The sequence below is a fragment of the Dromiciops gliroides genome, chromosome 2 (genome assembly GCF_019393635.1).
Source record: "Dromiciops gliroides isolate mDroGli1 chromosome 2, mDroGli1.pri, whole genome shotgun sequence".
NCBI lineage: Eukaryota > Metazoa > Chordata > Mammalia > Microbiotheria > Microbiotheriidae > Dromiciops > Dromiciops gliroides.
This window is the reverse complement of record NC_057862.1, coordinates 386,550,489-386,564,162: the sequence shown is the minus strand read 5'-3', so window position 1 is coordinate 386,564,162 and position 13,674 is coordinate 386,550,489. Positions and strand designations below refer to the sequence as shown.

At 39.9% G+C, this 13,674-nt stretch overlaps 1 protein-coding gene across 5 annotated transcripts in view; it reads right to left on the bottom strand.

Annotated features, from left to right (window-relative positions):
• Nucleotides 1–6,521, bottom strand: part of TSC1 (TSC complex subunit 1) — a 43,003-nt gene extending 36,482 nt beyond the window's left edge. For 2 of the 5 annotated variants that reach the window (XM_043982591.1, XM_043982589.1), the window contains exons 1-2: nucleotides 6,396–6,476; nucleotides 5,663–5,832 (exon numbers count right to left, since the gene is read on the bottom strand). The gene's annotated coding sequence lies outside the window, so the exon portion shown is untranslated. Of the gene's footprint in view, nucleotides 1–5,662; nucleotides 5,833–6,395 lie in introns of all 5 variants that reach the window. The other 3 variants (XM_043982590.1, XM_043982588.1, XM_043982587.1) reach the window with 3 other exon arrangements.
• Between the last annotated feature and the right edge of the window lie 7,153 nt (nucleotides 6,522–13,674).

The window sequence follows — 13,674 nt, the reverse complement described above, 5'->3', positions numbered from 1 at the left end:
GAGCTCTTAGGATTCAGGGAATAAATGTTCTTATGTTCCCTAGGAAAAGCTATTTGTAAAAGTTAACAGTACCTAGAAAATCATTATGAGGTTGTCTGGGAATGATTTTACAAATAAAAATGCAAGTTATCCACTCTTCCCCAAAACCTTGTTTCTTCCTTTCTTGCCAAGCATAAATATAAAAGAGCAACTCATGGGGCAGCTAGGTGACGCAGTGGATAAAGTACTAGCCCTGGATTCAGGAGTACCTGAGTTCAAATCTGGCCTCAGACACTTAACACTTACTAGCTGTGTGACCCTGGGCAAGTCACTTAACCCCAATTGCCTCACTAAAAAAAACAACAACAACAACAACAAAAGAGCAACTCACTCAACAAAATGAGTTAAAGAACTGATACAATGGAAAGAAAGGTAAAGCTACCCTATTATGTTAATACTTCTATTAAAGGCCAAGGCAAATTTGGATATACTATGGTAATCAGTGTGTTGCACAGTATGCACAAAGTTCTATCATTTTTCCTGATTATATTCTCAATGATACCAAGTGTCTTAAACACCACTGAATGATCTAGGAAAAAGAAAGGAAGGAAAAATGAGAATACTACTTGTCAGCGAGTAAAACAGCTGTTAGTTAAACCTGCCAAAATTTGTGGTCATGTGTTATCTCTTCAGCTGTAATACCTTCCAAGGTCACATTAACAGGGGCAGTAGAGAGCTCCAACTTGCCAGTTTCTAGGTTCAACAGTATACATGCCATTTTGGCCAATTAGTCAGATAACAGGTTTGCTCTGTGTTTTATGAACTCAGAAACACACTTCAGTCAACTGTCTTTAAGGGGCAGAAACTCAACAGTTTTAGCCACGGTATTACTCAGCATTGTCACATTCTGGCAATTTGCTAGCACTAAGAATTTGCTTCTGTGTGTGTGTACACGCACACGTTTGTAAGCACACATACAATAGGAATTCTATGAATTTGAAAAGTTATTTAGCATTGTGTCCCCTCAGTTGGACATAAGAAATTCTGAAGATCTTATAGGATGCCCACAGGATCAAAAATGTAACTTGTCATTTCATCAGCATGCCAAGAAAAAATATTGAAAGCAAGGTATTGGAAATATTAAGATAAATATTTGCTTTTATGTTCAAGCAAAGAAACTCAGTATTGTATAAATCTTGAAGAGTAGTCCTGAAACATTCAAATACACCAAAAATGAATTAATTGGTTTCCATCATCAGTGTACTATAAAGTTTGACAAGCTATGAAAAAGATCCTGTTTTCAAAAGGTAGACACCCAAGTTCCTCACTCTTAAAAGTATGATTTTTAAGTGGCATGTTGTTTAAAAATCAGGAACATAACCAAAAATTTAATTGCCAGGCAAGAGTGAATTAATCTTTTAGCCTAGGGGCTTAAACAAAATGGTTTACAATCTTGATGGTCCATAGGGCCATCTTTAAAAGAAAGCTACCAGCTACAAACCAACTGGGGACTTTCCAGTCTGCTAGTCATTCAAGAAATTAATTTATGCTTATTAGAGCATGCCAATTTTTAAAAAAATAGTAATATGTCTACAAGTAACTAAAAAGATGCATATGGAGTACAAAGTATACTTGCTTCCTTAATCCATATTAGAAACATTTACTTCTAAAAGTGCCTATAATAATTTAACATAGATATACTTCTGCATCTTTACCATTACACTGTGCGAACAGCCAAAGTCAAAGCAGGTAGTGATGGATTATTACCGTATGCCAGAATATATCACTTTCCCTAAATCTGTTGCTATTTCTTTCATCTTCTCCTATGCCCGATCTGACACAATGAACATCCAAAATGTACCTTTTTGCTCAAACAAAAGATGAAATTGCTATGAAGCCACCATTTTATTTGTTTCATAAGACCCTTACCAATGGGTTTGAATAACTATCATGCCTGGCATGTATCCAAGTTATATCTTTAAGAGGAGAATGTGGAAGTGCAATGCCGAACGCCCTCCTCACTCGTCTGACACAAGTACTCTTTACTTTATGACTCCCTCTTCTGCCCTTTATTGACACTGAAGCCCCTACACAGCAAAAGACAGGATTACATGAGTAAAGGACATGATTTTGTGAACTTTTATTGACAATTACAAATGACTACTAACTTGACAGTATTTAGATTCTAGAGGTTTAGAAAGGTAATTTTATTACTTGTTTTATTACCTGAAATAACCAAAAGATTTTAAAGCTAACAGAGAAACTGGCAATCATAACATTGTTTAGAATGAGGCTTATTTTAAGGTCAATTTAAATGAAAGCTTCTATGTTTGTTCATTTTTGCCTCTGTGCCCTATAATATAAAATGAAAGTTATATACTTCTGTCCAGGCAAGTCATTTGGGATACATTTTGGCTCATTCTAGAAACCTGATTTTAAGAAGGTCACTGACAGGCTACAAAATAACCAGAATGATGAGGGAACAGATGAGGATCTGTCTAAAAAAAACACAAAACTTTGGGATGTTTAGCCTAAAAGATTTAAGAAGATGATTGCTTTCTTCAAGTATATGAAAAGCTATTTTGAAAATAGAAAAAGTGTGGGGGTCAATTTCTTTTGCTTGGTCTCAGAACTTAGAACTAGGACCAACTGTTACCGGGAGTAAGAAGAAGGGAAAAAGTCACAGGAAGGCAGATTTATTTTTGAAAAGGGATAAATTTCCTAATAATTAGAGATGGGAAGCCTTAGTAGGGAATAGTCTCTATCACTTAAGGTATTTAAGCAAAGTCAATTAGGGGATGTTGTAAAAGGCATAGCTACTAAGGAATAGAAGGAAGATGAAATGACTTTTGGTGACTCTTCTAATTCAGATTAAAGGAAACTGCATTGTATTAACTTGTAAGTACTTAAGTATGGAAAAAGGAAACTAAGTACACACCACATACAACCATACTCCTAATTCTAATGAAAAATCGACTAGTTCCTTAAAAGATAAACAGCATAAAATAATATACTAAAGAAAGGCCTATAAGGATTCACAAATTAGTAAAAAAGAAAAAAAATTAAATGAGATTTAACAGAGGTTCAGAGCAGTGAATTTTTCTAGGCTATTAAATGTATAAAAACATCACCAAGTAAAGTCAAGACTGTTTAGATATTATAAAGCCATTTGCATTTTGATAAAGTAAGCCAGAATCAGGGATTTCTCCAAGTCAAGAAGCATTTAATAAGTACTTACTATGTGTCATACAATGTACTAAATGTTGAGGATACAAAAGCAAAACAGTTTCCACTGTCAAGGAGCTCATATTCTAGTGGGGAAGACAATATGCAAATAAGCACGTATATACAAGAAATAGAGATGGAAAACTGGAGGTAATCTCAAAGAAAAACATGGGGGATCAGGGGGAGGAAGTAACCAGGAAAAGCTTGTTAAAGAAGGTGGAATTTGAGCTGAGTATTGAAAGAAAGCCAGTGAACCCAGGAGATGAAGAGGAAGAGTATGTCAGGCATGAGGGGGGAGTCAATGAAAAGTCAGGGAGTCAGGAGATGGAGTGTTGTGTGTGAGGAATAACAAGAAGACAAACCTCAGAAAAAATTAAAATCACAGAATCTTGGAGCTGAAAGGGACCGCTTTGTTGGATCAAAAATAATTTGGCCCAACACTCTTACTTTAAAGATGAGGCCAGGAAAGGTTAGGTGACTCAACAAGTTCACACAGCTAATAGGAATCAAGAAAAAAATTAATTTATTTCATTGCAAGGTTTCTAGTATGCCACTGGATATGCTCTTTGGGATATATATGCACTTAAGATGACACTACAAGAGTACCTAATAGTTTTAGTCCACAGTGGCAAAGAAATAATAAAAGGGTATAGTTGCACCATGGCAGTTTCTTAGAAGTCTGAGATAGTGTTAGGTTCCCTCTAGCATCAAGTTTAGGATAAGTTAAAAACAAACACACACCTCATTCATAGTACTCTGAATGCAATAGTTACTTATTAAATGTATGCTGAATGAATGAAAATCAAACTAAGATTTCTTGAGTATCTATATCCAAGCACTATCTGATAAAGATTAACCTAAATAAAAGGCAAATACAAACTAAAAAAGAAGTGATGAAACAAACTACTATTGTAGTAGGCATAATGGATAGCTGTTAAGTTACTCATTTGCCCTGATATACTGATGAAATTGTGCAGATGCATTGCATAAATGAGACACTTAAACATCAGGGTCTTTCCTAGTCATACACTGCATAACCACCATATGTACCGGAACTCTGTTATGATATGTCAGTGAGAGTTCAATGATTCACATGATGAGACAGTTTATGGGTTCTCAAATCTAGAATGAACAGGTTAAGGAAGCTGACAAAAGCATTCTAACTAATGGTTTAAAAACATACCGTTGTGCTTCATGCTACCAAGAAATGCGTGAAGCAAGAAAAGCTGACATCATCTGCCTTCTTAGAAATGACATACTATAGTTGTTTTGTGTTTTGGATAAGATATTAACTTTAGTAGGTATGGAGAAGGTGATATTTTCCATTTATATCTACTATAAATACCCCTTAAGCTTACACCAGGTGGTTATAAGAAGATTGTGTAGCTCCCCAGGGCAATAGCAAAGAATGTTTCAGTGTTGAGTAGCCTCATTTGCCTGATGCATGACTGTTAAAAGTATATTTCCCTACACAGCCCCAAATCAGTTTATACATTTGCATATTCAGGGTTTATTTAGGGATGTTCAATTTAAGGATCACAGGTGTTCACTGCATAAATCAAGAGTTCTCTGAAGACTGGGTTTAATATTGCCTCCTGAAATTTACAATTCCCTTTAGCCAGAATGTGTTTGAAGACTACAAGTTTATCCCAAGATTACAAAAAACCAAAACACCTCAGATTAAAATTTTTCATATACTGGCAATTATGTATCTTATTTTAGCTTGGAAAAAATATTTTTTGTTTGGGGTACCTATCTATAGAACCTAAATAGTCTAGCATAAATATATCTTGCTACAATAAGTTCTTTATACTTCAAGTCAACAAACATTTATAAAGTGCTTATGACTGGCTAGGCAATGGGAATACAAGGAAGAAAAAGGACAATCCCTAATCTTACAACTTAACAGGAGGAATCTAATATGTACACAAATAAGTATAATAACAAGACACCATAAGACAGGGCAAAGGAAGCATCCAGACCTAACCTGTTAAAAAGGTACTGAATGTTTTCAACATAACACATACTTACATAATACAATGTTTATGATATTACCATTTTATGCTTTGGGTGGGGTGTAGTCTATTCCTCATGTTAACAGAGAAGAACCGAACCCCCCCTCCCCCCCAAAAAAAAGAAAGAAGAAGAAAAAGAAATCCAAAAGATTAGCTCCATCACCTCTGAATAACAAGAATGGGAATCTGGACATGAGCTAATGAATGAGCTAGATCTAGGAAGCCCAGTAAAGGTTTCTGAACTAGAAAAACAAAAGATTCACTGACACACCAAAGTAAAATCCTTCATCACTGCATGCAAAGAAAATGCTTTTAATAAAGCAGCCACCTCCAGAAAGAGGTCTCTCCACCCTCTGCTCCCTTAAATGAATGAATGGGTGACCTGTGGTTGGTTCGAAGTCACTGCAAATAGCATTTTAAGTATTACTTGTGCTGACAGTTACCTTAACGTCATCATCAATTAACGGGCAAAACCACTGCTCCTCTCGGGCCTCAGTTTCCTCATTTGACAAATGAGGGTGTTAGACTAGACGATCTCTAAGGTCTCTTCCAGCTTTAAACCCTGTGAATGCGCCGAAGCTCCCAAAGTGCAAAGCACTCAATTAAGATAAATCTCAACGGAGGCAGAGTGGGGGAGGAAGAGAGAAAATGAGGCTGAAGTAAGTGCAACAGGACACTTAACCTCCCTCCATTCATTCTCTCTTCAACCCTTCCAATAGGGTCCCTGGCCCTTTCCCCTCGCCACCCCTTCAAAAGTCAAGAGCCCTGATCTCCTCAGAGAAGCTGTGTTTCCCACCCCCGGGGAAACCGTCACCCCAGAAAGTGAGGGAGAGGAGGAGGTGCTGGGAGGAGGGCCCATCATCTCAGGGCCCCCTCGGTACCGGGGCCTGGAGTGTTAGGGGACCTGGGATCAGGAGTGGTCTGAGGGGCAATCCAGGGGGCCGTACCCTCTTCCTAGAGAGCTGCCACTCCCCGCGGGGCTCGGCCCCCAAGAAAAAAGAGAAAAGAGGGGGAAAGAAAAGAGGGAGGGGGCCGCTAACGAAACCCCCCTCCTTTCAAACGCCCAGCACCAGCGCCCCCTTCTCCCGCTAGGACCCTCCCCGACAAGCCCTTCATAGCTTGGGCCACCCCCGGGATTCCCGGTGAGAAGCATAAGAGCGACACCCTTATACTCACCCACCGCCTCCTCCCCCTCGGCTGTTTACCTCTCACAGCTCCTCCAGCCTACAGGGCGCCGCCATCTTGGACGTACAGCGCCCCCCTCCCCCTCCCCTCCCTCGGCCGCGCGCTGCGAAAGCCTCTGGAGACCTCCGCCACGGAAAAGAGTCCTCGGCTCTCTGACAGCCCCCCCCCACACACACACCCCCGCCCCACCTCTACCGCAGACGTTTACTGTGGGAGTCCTCCGACTGTTAGACCTCCCACAGGAGGTGGAGAATACCTATTTGTGGAATGGGAATATGTCTAGGGGAACTAAAGAGTAAGCATAAAGTGTGCTTGGGGGAGGGGGCGGGAACTGGCGGAAGGATTGAGAGAGGAGGCCACGGTAAAGTCTTGTGACTTTGAAGGCGGCAGAAAGAAGCGCCGGCGCTGCGGGAGGAGCCACGAGAAATGGGGCGGAGGGAGGGGGGAGTGGCATCACGTGACCAATTCTTTCCAAGGGGGGGCGCCGCTAAGGAGGGATAAACATGTTCATTCTGTCCGGGTGTGGTTTTAGCCAAGGGTTCCTATTTTCAGCCATTCTATCTGTTTGTTTGTTTTTCTCTCCTCCTGCTTCTTGCAACTCTATAGGATTTAGGACTGGAAGGCTCCCGGGGACTACTTGTTGAGAGACTGCTCCCAAGGGAATGAGGAGACCTGGGCCAGGCAGGGATTGTTACAGGCCTGATTTTGAACCTCAAAGGAAATGGTAGCTCACCTACCTCAGTAACATCCCTGCTCTCCACATTTAAAGGGCATTGTCAGCCATGATCCCATTTTATTCCTTTAAGAACCCCCTAAAATAGAGCAATTTACAGAGGAAGAAAGAGCGTATGAAGAGGTGTATACAGACTTGCACGATGCATAAGCAAATGAACAAAGACTGGAACCCAAAACACCTTTGTTCGGTTTCTCAGGCTTGAGGAACCCTTTCAAATAATGTGCCCTTTTCTCCCACCCAATTAAATTAATGTCTTTAAGAATTCATGCCACATTCTTTTCTGGACGGGGTCAGAGATGATTGACTGACTACCTTTTTAACTTCTCAAATTGGATACCTCATAGGCATCTCAAATTCAACATGTCCAAAACAACTTATATTTTCCCAAAAAAAAACCTTCCTTTCTTCCCAAAACTTCCCTATTATTGTTGAAGGCACCAACATCCACAGTTATGCAGGCTTGCAACCTTGGTGTCATCCTCTACTTCTCATGCTTATCCCACATAACCATTCTGCCACCAAGTCTTGTCCTTTCAAAACATACATCCCTTTTTTTCTATTCACAGAGCCACCATCCTGCTGCAGGTTCTCATCACCTCACAATCGGACTATTGAAATAGGCTTCTAGTCGATTACCTCAACTCTCTTCTTACCCCAATCTATCCTCTCCTCAGCCAGGAAAGTGACCTTCCTAAAGCTTGTCACGCTTCTACTACTCAGTGAACTCCAATAGCTCTCTTTTACCTCCATCGTATTGTGGTATTTTAAGCCCCTCACAACCTGAATCCTTACGACCTTTCTAGTCTTCTTACACTTTTACTCCTCAGCAGGTAGTCTATGATCCAGCTATACTGGTCTGCTTGCTTGACACTTTTCATATGACACTCCATCTTCTGTCTCCCAAGCCTTTTCACAGGCTCTTCACGTGGCTGGGATGTTTTCCCTCTTCAGCCCTAACTCCTTCCTGGCCTCCCTGGCTTCCTTCAAGCTTCAGCTCAAGTCCCACATTGTGCAGAAGACCCTTCTTTTCCAGTCTATCCTTTCTTGTTCTAGTGTCATTTCTCTGTCAATACCTTTCATTGAATATATACATAATGTGTTATATATCAGGATCTTATATGGATATGTAAGATCAGAGAGAAAGACAGACAGCAAGACAGTTATTTACAGGTTGCTTCCTGATTAGAATATAAAGCCCTTGCGGACCAGAATCTTGTTTTCCTTTTTCTTTGCATACTCATTGTGCTTAGCACAATGTCTGGCACATATTAAATGCTTGATAAATACTTTTTGATTGACTGAAAGTATTCTTCCACTAAGGTGTACACTTGATTTGGTCCAGACTTTTATTTTGAAAATTAGGAAGAGATGGGGCAGCTAGGTGTCGCAGTGGATAGAGCACCAGCCCTGGAGTCAGGAGTACCTGAGTTCAAATCTGACCTCAGACACTTAACACTTATTAGCTGTGTGACCTTGGGCAAGTCACTTAGCCCCAATTGCCTCACTTAAAAAAAAAGAAATTAGGAAGAGATGAAGAAGGTATGATTTGAGGCACGGAGGCAAGAAGAACCTGTGGATTTTTAAAGGACTTCACCGAAGGAGTCTTGCTATAAGAATACTTCATACATATAAGTGTTTGTTGAGGGAAGAAAGAGGGAAACCTGGATGTGAGCCCCTTGGAAATTTGCTTAGCCTACATTGTAAAGTTAAATTTACCTTTCTCTTCACTTGATCACAATTTGTGGCTGTGAAATCAGTTATTTGTTCTACAATTATTTATTGTACATCTGCTATATAAGCACAGAACTGTGCTAAAAATTAAGAGGAATTTCTTTTAAAAAGGTTAAAACAAGATCTTTCCTAAAAATGCTTAAAATGTGATTGAAGACACACCTAAAAACCAAATTCCTCAGCCCAGCACTCAACCTTCAATTATATAAATAAAATATGTCTCTTGAAATCAGGAACTTTTTTTTTTGGTCTTTTTATCACAATTACTAGCATATAGTAGACCTTTAATACTTGAATATAGAATGAAAGGAGTTGTGGTTCTTAAAAGTACATGAAACTGGGGCAGTTGGGGGCGCAGTGGATAGAGCACTGGCCCTGGATTCAGGAAGACCTGAGTTCAAATCTCACCTCAGACACTTGACACTTACTAGCTGTGAGACCCTGGGTAAGTCACTTAACCCCAATTGCCTCACATACACAAAAAAAGTATATGAAACCTGTGATAGGAGTAAAACTCCCATTTTCAGATTTGCTTCTTTCCATTACCACCAGTGCTGTGAAAAATGGCCATGCCCACACCTGATGCTTGTTCAGAGTCAATTAACCATTAAGGGCCTACTATGTGCAAGGTACTGTACTGGGGAAGAGTTGGGGGAGAAGATGAAACTAAAGCATCTTATAGTCTAGGAGAGGAATGTTACACAAATGCAATACAAACTAGAATATAGTAAATATAAAAGACATATTAGAATATGATAAGTATGACACATTAAGCACCAACTATGTTCAAGGCACTAGATATATAAAGACAAAAATAAAACAGTGCCTGCCATCAAGGATCTTCTACTATGGAAGATGAAACATATATACAAATAGCTAAATACAAAGTAATGCAGTGTAATTTCAAAAGAGATATTAATTGAACTTGTGAAAGCTGAAGAGATCATCAAGAGAGAGACTATAGCAGGAGAAGAGAAAGAGGCCCAGGACAAAGCTTGGGGGAATGACTACACTTAATGAGAGAGGAATCTGAAAAGGAACAGCCAGATAGGTAGGAGAATTAAGGGAGCAAAAAAGAGGAGAAAGTATACTGAAGGGGATGCTTGTCAATGGTATCAAAAGCTCTCCAGTCTTCTGACACCTTACTTCCCAGTGCCTCTGCCCTTCTTGCTATTCTTCTAACATCTGCCTGGAATGTTCTCACCCATCTTCACCTCAACTTCCCTTCCTTCATGTCTCAAAAAAAGAAAAAAAAAAACCCAACCCACCCTCTGAAAGAAGCTTTTCTTGTTCTTCCTTAATGTTAGTGCCTCTTCTCTAAGACTATCTCCAGTTTTGAGGTGGCTAGGTGGCACAGTGGATAAAGCACTGGCCCTGGATTCAGGAGGACCTGAGTTCAAATCCAGCCTCAGACACTTGACACTTAATACCTGTGTGACCCTGGGCAAGTCACTTAACCCTCATTGCCCTGCCCCCCCAAATATATTATCTCCAGTTTATCCTGTATATATCTTGTTTGTACACAGTCATTTGCACATTGTCTCCCTGAAATGAGAGCAGGGAAAGTTTTTTGCCTTTTGCCTTTGCACAGTGCCTGACACATAATAGGTGCTTAATAAATATTCTCTGCAGAAAAGTCGAGAAAAATAAGAATTAAGGACAGACCATTGGATTTAGCAGTGAAGAGATCACTGGTGAGCCTGGAGGAATTTAAATTGAGTTATGAGGTCCAAGAACCAGATTTCAGAGAATTGAGAATTGAGTGAGAGGTAAGAAAATGGAGGCAGTCAGTATGGACAACCTTTTCAAGGAATTTGACTGTGAAAGAGACATAGAACAATATCTGCAAGAAGTGACAGGATCAAATGAAGTATTTTTAAGGATTAGAGACCTGGACATGTTTATAGGCACTTGGGAATGAGTCAGTTGATGTTGTTGTGCAGTTGTTTTTTATTTGTTTTTGTTTTTTTTTAATTTTGGTGAGGCAATTGGGGTTAAGTGACTTGCCCAGGGTCACACAGCTAGTAAGTGTGTTAAGTGTCTGAGGCTGGATTTGAACTCAGGTCCTCCTGAATCCAGGGCTGGATCCACTGTGCCACCTAGCCGCCCCTCAGTTGTTTTTTAGTCATGTCCTACTCTTCACGACCCCATTTGGGTGTTTTTTTTTTGGCAAAGATACTAGAGTGGTTTGCCCTTTCTAGCTCATCTTACAGATTAGGAAACAGAGGCAAACAGGGCTAAGTGACTTTCCCAGAGTAACACAGTGTCTATGGCCAGATTTGAACTGAGGAAGATGAGTCTTCCTGACTCCAGGCCTAGTAATCTATCCACTGTGACACCTATCTACCATTAGCCACCTAGCCCGTGGATAAGAAGTAATAATCCAAAAGCTATATTATGAACCTACTCTATGAAAGGCACTGTACTGGGGAAGAGTTGGAGAAGAGGATGAAAGTGAGAGTAGAGGGGTAAAAGATAAGGCTGATAAACAATTCTAAGGTAGTCTCAATTTCTGATTCACAGAACCTTGCTGGATCTGTGATCAAATTCCCTCCCAGGTCACTTAGTAATCATAATAGCTGATATTTATAAAATTTCACTCTTTATCTAGGATTACATAGCCTTTAGGTATCTGAAGCAAGATTTGAACCCAGATCTTCATGAAACCAAGTCTAACATTCTATTCATTATACCACAGAGAACACACCAGCATTTCCAGAGGATACACTAGACTCTAAAACGATTTTATACAAAGAATATTCGAGGATACCAAGGCTTTCTTGCCTAGAGAAAAGAAAATTTAGAGAGTGGGTTTAGACTTGATTACCACCTTCAAACATCTTGTAGGCAATCATATAAGATCATAGATCTAGAGATGGAAGGGACCTTAAAAGCCATGGGCCTAAATGAGGGTCAATAGTTTCATTTTATAGTTGAGAAAACTGAGGGCCAAGGAGACAAAATGATCTGTCCAAGGTCCCGTGAGTGTAAATTGTCAGAGACAGGTTCTAAACCAAGGTTCTATTATTTCCAAGTACCACATAGAATAGATTTGGCCTGGGTAGCTCCAGAGGACAGAAATAGTACTATCAAGTAGAAATTAGAAGGAGGAAGATTTCAACCCAAGATAAAGAGAAACTAACAGCTATAATTATGATAATGTAATTGACTACCTCAAAATGTGAGTTGTCTGTCATTGAAAGTATTTGAGGAACAGCTAGGTGATGCAGTAGATAAAGCACTGGCCCTGGATTCAGGAGGACCTGAGTTCAAATCCAGCCTTAAACATTTGAACTGAGGAAGATGAGTGACCCTGGGCAAGTCACTTAACCCTCATTGCCTCGAAAGGAAGGAAGGAAGGAAGGAAGGAAAGAATTTGAAGAGAGACTAGATGACCACCTTTTGGGGATGCCTTAGAAAAGAATCCTGTGTTAGATAGAAGAATGAACGAATGAAGAAACCCACTTGTTAAGCACTTACTATGTGCCAAGAACTTCACTGGAGATAAAAATCCCAAAGTGATATGATCCCTACCCTCAAGGACCTTGCATTCTAATAGAAGGACAACACTTATAGGGGAGTGGTAGCAAGAGAGGGATATTTTCACTTGAGAAGTCAGAGTGTATCTATAGGAAAGCTGCCTGACAAACCCTTTCCATAGTATATATTTGTAAAAGTACTGAGCACATTACCTCCACATCGTAGATGCTATATAAATGATTATTCCCTTCCTCCTCCCCCTTCGGGTATTTTTTGGTTCCCAGAGGAAAAGGTGAAAACAGTGAGTCAAGCTTTCCCAAACTGAATGACGTCTGAGGTCCTCCCAACTCTAAGATACTATGCCCTATGAAAAGATTGTCAATATTCACCAAATTCCTTGAAGAAAAAGGATAATTGTTGTCATCATAAATATATGCCACTAGGGGGCCATGAAAACTTTCAGAAAAGAAGCAGAAAAATCTGCCTAGATAAGGTATTTTCCCCCTTTTGTTTGTGAACGGATTAGTTGATGAAAGGGATAGAAAATGAACATTTGCATAAGGAAAACTGACCCTATAGCATGTCTGTTCAATAAACTTCAATCGCTTCTTATTACCTCTAGGATCAGTTCCTAAGTTTGAGACTTTTAAAATCCTTCACAACCCTGCTCTTTTCTGTCTTTTCCTCCTTAAAAAATTAGTCCCTTCTATGAACTCTACTATAATCCAGCCATACTGGCTTACACCAACATGCATGTTTCTCATACACTACACTCCATCTCCCATTTCTGTGCCTTTTTATTGGCTATTTGCCACCCCTAGAATTCCTGGCTTCCTTTAATGCTCAACTCAAGTGCCACCTCTTGCCACCCTAAAGTCATCTTTCATCTATTCTGTATATTGATTTATGTATATGTTATCTCCCTTGTTGGAATGCAAGATCCTTGAGATCCTAGAGATTAGCTCATAGCCTGTCTCTGTCATTTACTACTTGTGTGCCCTTGAGCAAATTACTTCACCTCTCTGGGCCTCAGTCTCTTCATCTGTAAAAAGGAACAGGACTAAATGGTACCTAACACCCCTTCCAGCTCTAGATCTATGACCACATGTCATTTCCCCTAATAGAATGTAAGTTCCTTAGAGGCAAGGACAAGTTTTTGTTGTTTTTGTGTTCCCAGCACATACCACAGTGAATGCAACACTTTATTGATTAATTGATAGTTTTTGCTAATGTTTCCTTTTCTCCTCAATTAAATTGTAACCTACTTGAGGAAAGGGGTCTTGTCTTATAGCTCCATATCCCTGCTTCTTCTGGGCACGCTGC